General features: G+C 40.3%; 1 pseudogene; it reads right to left on the minus strand.

Annotated features, from left to right (window-relative positions):
• Nucleotides 1–7,309: 7,309 nt before the first annotated feature.
• LOC114609280 lies at nt 7,310–8,062 on the minus strand (annotated as a pseudogene).
• Between the last annotated feature and the right edge of the window lie 5,593 nt (nt 8,063–13,655).

Genomic DNA, 13,655 nt, shown 5'->3' on the forward strand with positions numbered 1-13,655 from the left:
TGCCCCTGATGAGCCCATAATTTTATTAATGTTTACCTAATCTTGTTGTCATTTTTGAAGGGTCCCATCTAAAATTGCACCCCACACTGCATCATCAAATCATCCCCTCAGGCTTCCTTTCACTGGACAGTTTCTAATAGGAATTTAATAAATGTTTATTCAAAGAATGGGAAACTAAAACAATGTGTTTTTAAAAATTACTAGAAGACCCTATGCCAAACGAGTTCTGGCATGTCTTTAGCCTATGTCTGACTGTCTCTGAGGTCATCCCCTGGCTATCTACCAGTGCTTCTGAGGAATGGTAGCTCTGTTTCTGATTCCTGTAGCACTTTGTATTTCTGCTTCTACCATTTCACTTCTTCAGTCCCCAAGTATCTAACTCTGAGTTTCTATTCATCTCTTCACTTTCTCTTATTCTCAACATAGAATCTTTTTGGAAAGTCTCTATTTTACTGAGCTATTCAGATAGGAAGCAACTCTCAGTGTCCTAGTTAGAGTTAAAGTAGAAAGAGTTTATTTGGATTACATATCCTCAATCACTCAGTCCATTGAGGCAAGTGAGGCAGGAACTCAAACTGGGAGGAAATTTAGAGGCAGGAGCTGATAAAAAAGCCACAGAAGAGTGCTGCTTCTTGGCTTAGTCCTCATGAGGATTGCTCATCCTGCTTTATTGTAGACCCCAGGACCACCAGCTCTAGTGTGGTGCCACTCACAATGGGCTGGGCCCTTCCACCACTAATCACTAATCTTAAAAATGCCCTACAGGCTTGCCTGCCTACCGGCCTGATTTTGTGAAGGCATTGTTCAGTCTTGGATCCTTCTTCTCAGAAGAAGTTAACTTGTATCAAGTTGTCATACAACTAGCTAGGACACTCAGCCACTCTGCAGTATTGTAAGGAGCTGCTGGTCGTGAGACTCACTCCTCTTCCATCAGTGTTGGTACTGGTGTGGTCCCTCCTCCTTTCTCTCACTGTGTTGATTTAATCAGGATCTCACTCCAGAGGTAGAGCTGGATGGTGTCAAGATAGGTGCTGTCTCAGGTCCCCTGCCTGTGTGGCCTTGATGTAAGTGACCATTGCCAGTAGCATATTTGAGAATTCTCATTCCCAAGAGCTATCAGGTGTGTCTAGCCTGTGACCCTGGGCTGCATGCAGTCAGATGCAATGGAGGCTAGTGATGGATAAGGCCCAGGATAAATCTCTAAACTTACTTGAAATATTGGGACCTTCTTCTCAAGAATGAACTTTGTTTTCATAATACCCTGCCACGATGTCAAAGGCAGTAGGGCCAGCCTACATGGGCTACACAATGAGAGTGCATCTTCAAATTAAGAACCAAAAATTAAACACTGGGTTAAAGAATCTTTTCCTCTCTCACCATCTTACATGTATATGTTTGTTTATGTGCATGCATGCATTCTCACAGAATAGCCTGCATGTGGAGGTCAGAGGACAGCAGTTGGAGTCAGTTCTCTCCTTCCACCATGTAGGTCAGTGGGATCAAATTCAGATTGTCAGACTCGGTGGCAAGTACCTTTATCTACTGAATCATCTGGTCAGAAGCCACCTTACACCTTTTTAAAATCTTCATCTGTATCGAGATAAAATTCATATACCATTCGAGTTACTGATTTGACACAGACAATTCAGACTTTTCACATGACAGTTTTTGAACCTTCAATGACCTTTACCTCTTGTAAATAAGGGCTTATGTGTTAGCAGTCACTGTCCTTCTCTCCTGATCTTTTTTATGTCTCCTGTCCTCAGTTCTGGGATATGATTGACCTTTCTGTTTCTGCCTACTCCAGACATAGTGCAAATGTAATAACATCTGGTTGATTGGGACTGTCTTCTTGGCATAGTAACTTAGAGGTTTGTTCATATTGTAGCACATATTACTGACTTGTTCTTTTTTAAAGCTGAGTAATATTCTATTTCTGTGGACAGATTACTAGTGATAGATATTTGGGTTTTTTTTCAGTACTGTCAATTATATTACTTGTACAAGTTTCATGTGGACATGTTTTCATTTCTCTTGCATAAATGCTCATGATATTCTGTAATCCCATTAGTGGGATGTATTGGAATTATATGTTAATTGTTTAATGAGCTTCCAAACTATTTTCTAGAGCAGATAAAAGCACCTTAAAGTCTTTTTCCCCTTAAACTGTAGACTTCTTTTTATATCATAACACAGATGGCATTTAAGGTAAAGATGATAATGGACTTAGAATTTGGACATGTCAAAAGAATACAGTTTTATCTTAATCCAAAGTATATGGTACATTATAATATGTTCTGGTGCTGGGAGTTGAACCTAGGACTTTGGACATGCAAATGAAGCAAGCAACACCCCAGCCCTTATGTGACATATCTAAGTCTCCATCTGCATATCTTGCTGGGTTCCATGTATCCATCACAGAAGTGGTGGATCTGAAACAGACAATGTTTGAAGTTATTCTCAGCAGGATGTAGTTGTACACCAGACCTCTGTGTCTTCCTTCAGCACCTGTTCTATTCTTTTCCAGGAACATGGGTCTGTCCCTGGAGTTCCCGGATATCACAATTCTGGCCTCAAGGCTCCTTTTGTGTATGTTGGAGAGAGACTCATGCCACAGCATAGCAGAGAAGGAAGCAGTAGAGGAAGGGGACGCACACAAATGGGGAGGAGAGAGTGAGAAGCCACCAGGAACAGGACATCTATCTCAGACCAGTTAAGGGGGCAAGAAGAAAAACAAAAACTCATTTTTTATGGTGTAAGTTTTGTAACACTGAATATATAAACTATAATGGCTATAGATGGGATTTAGTTACATTGGCTTGCCTTGGTACTTTAAAAAAATAGAATGAAAACGATGTCACTTTAAGCTCAATCTTTTTTTAGACTACATGTCTCACCTCTGAGGATAATGCAATGGAGTCCTTATTTTAGCAAAGAGGAGAGGAAGTGCTTTTCTAACAGATCTGAAAGTTAAAATAGTATTGGTTGTCGCTCTCTATCTGCTTCTTCTTAGGAAGAGCTGGGATTCAGTGGACACCATTTTAGAAAACTAATAAGAACTCTAAAGCATACAGAGTGTTGGATGCAGAGCGCAACCCTCCAGAGCCTTGATGCTTGCACAGGAAGTGGTAACTGTGTATGAAAGTACACAGTAAGCTGCTTGCCTGACAGAGTGTGCAGAGAGCCTATTCCTACACTGGCTATTTTGTGTTCATGTGGGGCTTGCAGTGACAGCTATTCAGTTTAGAGGAGCAGGGTAGGAATTTGGGGCCATCTTTAAGACCCTCTATTTTGGGGTCATTTTTGGTATAGACATGATTTTGCATGACAGATAAATTATCTTTTTATCAGGATGGGTGGACCCCTGCACAAATGTCTAAGAGTGTTGCAGAGGTATCACCTCTGCTCAGTGGCACAATTCCCACGTCAAGATGATCCTGGTACTCTTCAAAGAGGTCTGTCTCCACAACAGCAAAACCAGGACACTGACAATTAAAAAAAAATTCCCTCATGAGGCAAGATATCACAATGAGACAGAATGATAAAATTTTTCCATGGGGCAGAGAGGATCTCCACAGTAGAGGCAAGAAGAATGAGGAAACAAACAGGCACACACACACACACACACACACACACACACACACACAGAGACACTATCTTGGGCAGTTTTTAGTTATTGAAAATCATAAATTCCCTCAGTCTAGTGCATGGGTCTTTGTGCCAGCAAAGTGCCATTGTTACTCAGTATCTGAGATCCCATAGCCAACGAGAAATGGCATGACACTTATCCCTTATACGTCTGGGGAGATAAGAACAAACATCTCTTCACCCCAGGTAGATCTTGACAAAAGACAGAGGAACAATTTCATCTGAGACTGGATTAGTGAACCAGTGAGGATTGAGGTTATTAAGAGAGGATAGATGAAGAGTCACCGGAGCATAAACAACTTCAAGGCAATCGCACCATCAAGGATCACCTCTCAGCATATGTGACAACTCAGGAAATTTGCATCCCTTGAGCCCTTGTAGAACTTGCCGGTAGCTCTGTTGGCCAGAGTTTCATTTCTCCAGCATCTATATTACTTACATAACTGTAGAGAAGGGCTATGCATACTCTGTAAGCTTCTGGAGCTTCCTGAATCTTACAAGTTGTGTTCATTTTCTAGGCCTTAAGGATGTAATTTCCAATTTGGAAAAAAAGTTCAACACAATACCCTGCTTCTAGCTTGACCCAATAGATTGGACTTGTGTGATTATCAAGAGAAGGAGAATCCAGTAAGCTCTATGGATATGGAGATGGAGTGAGTGTATGTAGTAAGCTCTGTGGGATGAGATGGGATGAAGAGAAGGCAATGTGCTATGTGTGGTGAGAAGATGGGGTAAACTCTATAGAGTGAGGAGATGCTCTAAAGAGAATGCAATGATGGATTTAGGTTGTAAAAATCTATTGGATTGTTAATCCCAGGGCAGGGTAGACACATGTGTACTGTCATCCTTGAGGGGCTCATGTGTTGGAAGTTTACAGTTGAAAGCACTCCAGTGAGTTAGAAGACAGTTTCCTTCCTAGAACTTGGTTTGGGAAGGTTCTAACTGTCTGTATGGTTCTTTGATAACTCAAATTATTTTTTTCTTCTCTAAATCTTTAATCACATTCATTCTTTGTAATTGACTAATGTGATTTCTCACTACATAGAGTGTGGTCTATACTCTTAAGGAATTGAAATTCCGAGGGGGAAAGCAAGTATACACAGAAATGTCACACTTGCTGTTATTTATGGGAAACATAGTCCAAAGGCTCAATTCTGGGGACGTACTATGGCGACAAGGTTGCCTTTTTGGACATACCCTAAATGTAGCCAGAAACAGCCAGAGAGGTTTTTGTCATGCACAAGTTAGATGCAAATTGGTCTAATTAAGATTATGTTAATAAGAAGGCCCTGGGATTGGCATTGTCCTTGGTAAGCATTTTGTCATGAATTTCATTTAGATTTGGGGTTTTTTAGGACACATTATCTGCCAAGTGTCAAACCCCTATAGCTGAGATAGTGATGGGTCCACAAGGCTGAGAAGGAGGAAGTCAGAAGGTCAGATCTGTGAAAGCTCAGCTCATTCACCTCACATGGTGTCTTAGTGACTGTGCTATCGCTGTGAGGAGACACAATGACCAAGGAGGCTTATAAAATAAGACATTTAACTGAGGGCTTATTTGTAGCTCCAGACATGATCATCGTGGTGGAGGACATGGTGACCAGTGAGCAGGCATGGTTCTGGAGAAGTAGCTGAGAGCGCACATCTGATACAAACGTTTCGGGCTGAGAGAGAGAGAGAGAGAGAGAGAGACATTGGGCTTGCCATGGGCTTTTGAAGCCTCAAAGCTCACCCTCAGTGACATTCCTCTTCCAATATAGGTATACCTACTCCAACAAGGCCACACCTCCTAATCGTTCCAAAATAGTTTCACAAACTGAGGACCAAGCCATAAAACACATGAGCCATGAGGATCATCGTCATCCAAACCAGCACACAAGGTTTTCTTTTACAATTTATTATTGCTTTTGATTTTCAGATGATATTACATCACTTCCTTTTTCTGTTTCTTCCCTTCAACTCCACTCATATACTCCTTCTTACTGTATTCCAAATTTTATGGCCCTTTTTCATTGTTTTTTGTTACAATACATATGTGTATACGTGTAGGTGTATTATATATACTATATATTCTGCTCAGTCTACATAATGTTACTTGTATGCATATGTTTTCAGGGCTGACCATTAGGTATTGGATAACCAACTGATGTGCTCTCTCCTGGAAAAGACTAGTCCTTCCACCCTCAGCATGCCTTGGTTGCCCACAGTTCTTTATATAGGGTTGAGGCCTTGTAGGCTTTCCTCTGTGTACTTTAGCATGTTTATTGCTGCTATCCCTGTTCAGTTCATATTTAGGCTGTCACATTGGTGGGACTTTATAGGTGTCACTCCTGACATTACTAGGAGACATAGTCTTACAACAAAACTCCCTGATCCTGTAACTCTTGGGTGCTAGAGTTGTTTTGTGAGTGTATCTACTAGGTTTGGGTCCTGCCACTCTATATTTTGAATGGTTGTGGTTCTCTATAATGTTCTCTGTCTGTGGGAAAGAGAACTTTCCTTGATAGACAGCGATAGCTACTTTTATCTGTGGGTATAAGGAGAAACACTTAGTATGTAAGTAGGGACAGAAGGAGGAGGAAGGGTAAAGTAGCTGTAAGGATGCCATGTGGTTTTCTTACCGTCTCTCAGATTCAATCCATTAGGTAGCTTTGAGAGCCATTCAGGCTTAGATTTGAATATGTGTACCTCAGAAGTACACTGTGAGTTGGAACTGACTGAGCATGTCCTATACAAGTCTAAGTTCACATAGGTATAAACTGCAAACGTCCTTGTGAAGCCATTAACACAAGAAGCTTCTGGTAAGATTAAAAGCAAAAAGCCTTCTCTACCGTTTATGAAATGTTACTTTCGCTGAATATCAGTTGGCACTTATCTGACTACACACGCCCATGATTCTCGCACAGACCCGCATGCTACAAGCTGGAGTGAGTTCAGATGTTTACACCTTTCTTTACAAAGCACACCGGTCATTTCAGACTAAAACGATCTATAGACCACACTTTCAGAAGGTCTTAGTATCTCCCATATGTCCCTGCCATGTGTCCCTGGTGTCTACTCCCTGTGAAGGGCTAGGGTTTAATATATTTCCACAGAAAAGGGCCTGGAAGTCGCTGTTTTCCTCCCACATCCAATCTGGTGGCTCCTTCTGCCACATTGCTACATTTTCTGTATGTCCATGCTTCTTCAAGCACACCCACAGCATCCTCCAGGCTGGGCTCCCATGGGTACCACCCTGCAGCTCAGCCAACTTGCATGAAGGCCACAGCAGAGATGCTGCTGGCGTGTGCATCTTCTTCCAGCCTCAGTCACAGACGTCACTCAGTTTGCCAGAGACATCAATGTCACAAAGGTCACGTTTTCCACCTATCTTTTGATTTTTAAAATTGCATTCTTTTCTTTGATCTTTTTCTATTTTTAAAAATTATTCTTTGAGAATTCCGTACACAATAAATGTACAATGAAATATGATCATATCCACTTTCCCTTGCTTCTTCCTTCAATGCCCCACTGATCCCTTAATACATCCCCCTCCAACTCCATGTCTTTCTTTTGTATTATTATTTGAAGTATAACTGTATTCTGATTCTAAATAAAAAGAATGAGGATGACAGTAGGAAATGGAATATCGTGATGTGACTGAAGTAGGAGTTGTTGAAATTCAGTGGGAAACAACTGTGTTCCAAACAGCTAAATATTCAAGTACGAACAAACAAACACAACAAAAAACAAAACATGAAGGTATGTTTGAACTGCCACATTCACTCTGAAGCCCACTCATCTCCTTCAGCATCCCAGTGAAGTACACGATCTGCTTAGCTAAATAAAGTGGTGTGCACACGGCACCGCTGATGTCACAGGTCATCACCCTCATCTGGGAGGCAGTCATTTGAGCAGCTGTGTTGCCAAAGCTGCATCCGTGAAACACCAAGTTAGGATGTCCGACGAGCTTACTGGCAAGCCAGAGGAAAGGCTTTTCAAAGTTGTAGTTACTTTTGGGATAACAATCATAGCACTGAAAGATTCTTCTTTTGGTGGAAGGCAATAGATTTGCCTCCTGTCCTTAATATCTGCTTTGTTGCTGCACAATAATATGAGGATGTTTTCACACGAGTGTACCAGGTCTCCATGTCCATTAAGTATATTCATGTAAGTAACTCTTGATGTTCCTTATATCAAACATTATAATAGCACACCGGGCTTAGGAGTAGCTAATCACGCTGTCCCAAACTTCTGGACCAGCTGTATCCCACACATTGAACTTGACGGATCCTCTGTTCGTATGGAGGACAACCAAGTGTGCATCCAGACTCAGGGTAGCTACTGCTTCATGAACTTCATCTTCCTGATGCCATTCACTGTTGCCCACCAGGAGGGGCTTGAACTGGACCTGTGGCTCTCCCTGCGCGGACATCGCAGTAATCCTTCCAGAAGCTGGGAAGATGGCAGAAACGTGATTTCAAATGCAGAGACACAGCAGCACTTCTTTTATAAAACCAATCCACTAGGTCAATTTATTCTTTCAATATATGCATGGCATGGGGCCACTCACTGGCTCATGGGTAACCTACCAATGTCTACTCACTCAAAGGAGAATGACTCTCCCTTCCCTAACAACTATTAACTGCCAATAACTCTTCCCAATAGAGAAAGAACCAAGAGGTTCCCAATAGGGACCTTGAGAATTCCTCCTTAGTGTTGAAATTTTGTCTGGCCTGATTTCATATAGATCTTGTGAAAGTAACTAGGGTTGCTGGAAATTGAAAAAGTCATATCATGTCCAGAAGATAGCATTACACAACATTCCTTCCTATGTAGCTTTTACAATCTTTTCACCTCCTCCTCTGCAATGTTCCCTGATCCTTAGCATGGGCTAGCGTGGGAGTAGTTGATAAAGATGTCTTGTTTAAGGGTGAGTCCTCAGTCACTTCTCAGCACTTCAATTATTTATGAATCTCTACATTAACTGCTCTGACTAAAAAGAAAGAAAGGAAGGAAAGAAAGAATGAAGGAAGGAAGGAAAGAAAGAAGGAAGAAAGGAATGAAGGAAGGAAGGAAAGAGAGAGAAAGAAAGAAAGAAAGAAAAGAAAGAAAGAAAGAGAGAGAGAAGGAAAGAAAGAAAGAAGAAAGAAAGAAAGAAGCCGCTTTGACCAAAACTGGGTGAAAATCAGGTCTATAAACAGGAAGTAAATATTTATAAGTTAATTGACAGCATGACCATTTAGCAAAATATCAATAACAGGTTCTACCCTAGGACCCATGGTCAGTGCAGACATAGGCTATGACATCTGTATACATGGGCTTTAAACTCCCAGTCATGGGCTTTTGACCACAATTATAGTCCCAGATGGGAAAATCCCTTCTAATGGATCAGGATTTAAAAACCAATCAGAAAGCAGTTGGTTACCACACAATAATCACGCAATACAGACCTGGAAGGTCATACCAAAGCTGGGTATGATTCCCAATGTTTTCTTCCCCAATGCCTCTGGAGCACTAAGTTTGCATTTCTCAGCAATGTTTAAGAATATGAAGATGATTCCACAAATCTCCAGGTTTCTGGTGGCCTCCTAATTTTTTATTTGTAATTTTGGATTTTGGGGGTGGGTCAAGTCCTGTTTGTTTTACACTCACCACAGCCAATCTGCCCTGTGTAACTCCTGCTTCAAAGTTGAGCATGTAATTTTTCAGTAGATTTAAAGTAGAGAACTATTTCTCTAAACTCTATGTAATGGGCCTGAAAATGAGAGATACTGGGGGGAAGGATGGGTAGGGAAAGGTAGGAAAGCACACAGCTCACACCATTGGAGTTTCATAATCCTTGTCTGCATTAACTTTTCCCCCATAATTCATGATTCCTCTCTTTCCCTTTAGCTAGAGCAACATTTTTGTGCAGAGCCGTTGTGTGTGCGTTATTCTTCGTTTCTTCATAGACACATTTAAGCCCCATCAATTTGATTCTCGTTTGGTGAGATACAGCTGCTAAGAATCCCCCTGCTGAAGAAAGATGTGTAGTGTGTGTTCATAGAGAAAGAACAAGCTATATACATCTTGCTCTTTGGAATGGAATGTCCAAGGGGGAAAATATCGGATCTGTTTTTATATATGCTTTTTACTGCAAGTGCTTGCAGGCATGGCTAAATGCTGTCTGGCTAATAAATATCCCTTGACATGGGTGATAGGCCATGTAGAGCATATGTTCTCCAGTTACCTTCAGGATATGTGTTTTCTGTGTGGGTCTTTGCTGGGAACAGATTCTTTTATTCCAGAGCATTAGTGCTCAGTGGAAATATAAATATTTTTGTTGTAACAACATGCTGTAAGAGGGAATTCAGTCATTGTGTTTCCCTTGGTCCAAAACACTCGGCTCTGCTTTGCTATCGCCTGTGCTATTCTTCATGCATTTTATAGCCTCATCTTTCATTCTCGGGGGTTTAAGGACTTAGTGATGTTTGCTGTGAATGCATTTATCACTCAGCAGAACCATGTCTCTGTTTCTCCCCCGGAGCAAAGAAGAATCGTCCTGCACTGTAGATCATTGGGCAGAGTCTCCACACTCTTTGCTGCATGCACACACTTATTTCTCTCCCTGTACATACTATCTTATGAAAAGAAAAGAAAACACCCACTTGAAGATGTAAAACATTGCTGAAAACAAAAGGCCATTTTTAAAGGTAATAGTTGTCTCACCTGTTCTCCAAATGGTTTTGTCTAGAGTTGAACGAGGGTGTTGCTATATTGCTCTAAATGTGACCTACTGGCTACATTTCCTTCAAAATGATGGGTACAGAGTTGCTGTACATCAGGTCAGTCCAGTGGGTCATGATTGCACAGCTGCTGAAGCAGCAAAGATAGCACATGTTTTCGCCTCGGAGTCTATTTTTCAGTAGCTTGTTAGTGTATACTTGCCTATGTAAATGTTAATCTAATATTTTCCTGTATATATTATGGTGTCCTCAGTGAAGGCAGAGCAGGTTAGAGCTGTGTCTAGTCCTAACATTGAATTGAGGTGGTTCCAGAATACCCATCAATATCTGAATGAATCCTGTACAGATCCTCAAACATTATAATAAAGGAACATGATAGGCCAATGAGACTTATAAATACATATGCAAATTATGGACAAATTATTAGCAAATCTATCTCATAGGTTTATGTAAAACATATATGCGACATGACCAAAGTGTGGGCTTTTTCCCAATAATGCAAGGTTATTTAGAGATTTGAATATCGACCACAAAATAGAGGAAAATATGATTGATTAAACTAAATAGAACAAAAATATATGATGAAATTCAACAACTTTATGATAAACTCTTAGCAAACTACTATTAGATAGTTATCTTGTAAATAGAAAAAAAATGTCCACAATACAAGATTTTTTTTATTTTTAATTGGTTTTTAATAGAGACAGGGCTCTCTGTGTAGCCTTGGCTGTCCTGGATCTCACTCTGTAAATCAGTGTGGCCTGGAATTCACAAAGATTGGCCTGCGTCTGCCTCTGCCACTCAAATGCAGGAATCACGGAAGTGAGTTTAAAGTGTTGAATCCTTGCATTGTTTAAGAGTAAGGTAAGCATCTCAATAAACAGTGCACCTGGTAAAATAAGGGAATTGATTTGTAATGTTGTAATCCCAAGGGTAACCTTTCCCCATCATCAATGTGTATGTGTGTTTGTGTGTGTGTGTGAGTTTGTATGCATACAAGTGCACATGTTCATGTGTAGGGGGCAGCATACATGGGGGCATGCCAGTGCCTGTGTGTATACATATATCAAAACAAAAATTATAATAGAAATTAGCAAAATGGTTTGAACAGAATAATTAAACTATCACATCTATTTTAAAACCCAGATGATATATCTGTTACTTTCCACCTTGTTCACTAAGAACAGTCCATCAAACCCAGAGCTCACTAATTTGCAGATTTCTAGCGTCTGACTAGCCAGCTTGTTTGAGAACCTGTTGCCTCTGCCTTCTGGGCATGAGAATGACATGCAACCACCATGTCCACCTAGCATTTTACATGGGGTCTGGAGACCCAAACTCTAGTCCTCAAATTTGTACAGGAATCACTTTAACCATTGTCAGCCATCTCTCACAGCCCTAGGTAATGCTTTAAGGAAGAGGAGGTTGAAAGCTAAGAGTACCGAAGAAAAGATTAATAAACATGGGCTCAATCAAGTAATAGTCAAGACAACGAGGGAAACGTAACAGGTAGGGCAAGGAGAAAATAAAATGCAGGGTTACAGATTTCAACAGAGATCCATATAGTATTATTAGACATGAGTAAATTAAGTGCTTCTATTAAGAGAAGAGCATTTCTACATAAAGGCATTTGTGAGGTTTATAGGAAACACTCCTGAAATATAAGGGCATTAATGGTTGAAACACCAAGTTTTGCCAAAAGGATACAAATAGAACAGAACATCTACCAGATCTATCATGTCCCACAGCTAGTCTCAGTTAAATGTTAAAAGAGTCTAACCAAACAATATATTCTAGATCTACAGTGTAATTAAGAGTAATTAAAAGAGATTAATCTAGAAAGCTATAGAGGTTTTTTACAAAATCATATTCTTGAAAATTAAGCAGTTTATTTATATATCCCATAGATCAAAACAAAAATTATAATAGAAATTAGAAAATTTGTTTGAATAGAATAGTTAAACTATCACATCTATCTTAAAACCCAGATGATATAGCCCAGACTATGTTTAAAAAATTTATAATTGATTATACAGTGAAAATGGTGTGAACACTGGAGCACACACCGTCACCTCTAGAAATGTGTCACAGTGTTAATGTGTCCCCCAAGGCTCATATGTTAAAAATTTAACCCCCTTTTGAGGGACATCTGGGTTGCTTCCAGTTTCTGGCTACTGTAAATAAGACTATGAACATAGTGGACATATGTCCTTGTTATATGTTGGACTGTCTTCTGGGTATATGCCCACGAAGTGGTATAGCTGGGTCCTCAGGTAGAACTATTTCCAATATTCTAAGGAACCACCAGACTGATTTTCAGAGTGGTTGTACCAACTTGCAATCCCACCAATAATGGAGGAGTGTTCCCCTTTCTCCACATCCTCACCAAGATCTGCTGTCACCTGAGTTTTTGATCTTAGCCATTCTGACTAGTATAAGGTAGAATCTCAGGGTCATTTTGATTTTCATTTCCTTGATGACTAAAGATGTCGAATATTTCTTTAAGTGCTTCTCAGCTATTAAAGATTCCTCAGTTGAGAATTTTCTGTTTAGCTCTGTTCTCATTTTTAAATAGTGTTGTTTGGTTCCCTGGAGTCTAATTTCTTGAGTTCTTTGTATATTTTGGATGTTAGCCCTCTAACAGATGTAGTATTGGCAAAGATCTTTTCCCAATCTGTGGGTTGCTATTTTGTCCTATTGACAGTGCCCTTTGCCTTACAGAAGCATTTCAGTTTTATGAGGCCCCATTTGTCAATTGTTGATCTTAGAGCATAAGTCATTGGTGTTCTGTTCAGGAAAATTTCCCCTGTGCCAATGTGTTTGAGGTTCTTTCCCATTTTCTCTTCAATTAGACTCAGCATATCTGGTTTTGTGTGAAGGTCCTTGATCCACTTGGAGTTGAGCTTTGTACAAGGAGATAAGAATGGAAACTTTTGCCTTCTACATGCCGACCGCCAGTTGAACCAGAACCATTTGTTGAAAAGGCTGTCTTTTTCCTACTGGATGACTTTGGTTCCTCTGTCAAAGATCAAGTGACCAAAGGTGTGTGGGTTCATTTCTGGATCTTTAATTCTGTTCCATTGATCTATCTTCCTGTCTCTGTACCAACACCATGCAGTTTTTATCACTATTGCTTTGTAATACAGCTTGAGGTCAGGGATTCACCCAGAAGTTATTTTATTGTTGAGACTGGGTTTTGCTATCCTGGGACTTTTGTTATTCCAGATAAATTTCATAATTGCTCTTTCTATCTCTGTGAAGAATTGAGATAGAATTTTGGTGGGGATTGCATTGAATCTG

This window comes from Grammomys surdaster, unplaced genomic scaffold (genome assembly GCF_004785775.1).
Source record: "Grammomys surdaster isolate TR1022 unplaced genomic scaffold, NIH_TR_1.0 125951, whole genome shotgun sequence".
NCBI lineage: Eukaryota > Metazoa > Chordata > Mammalia > Rodentia > Muridae > Grammomys > Grammomys surdaster.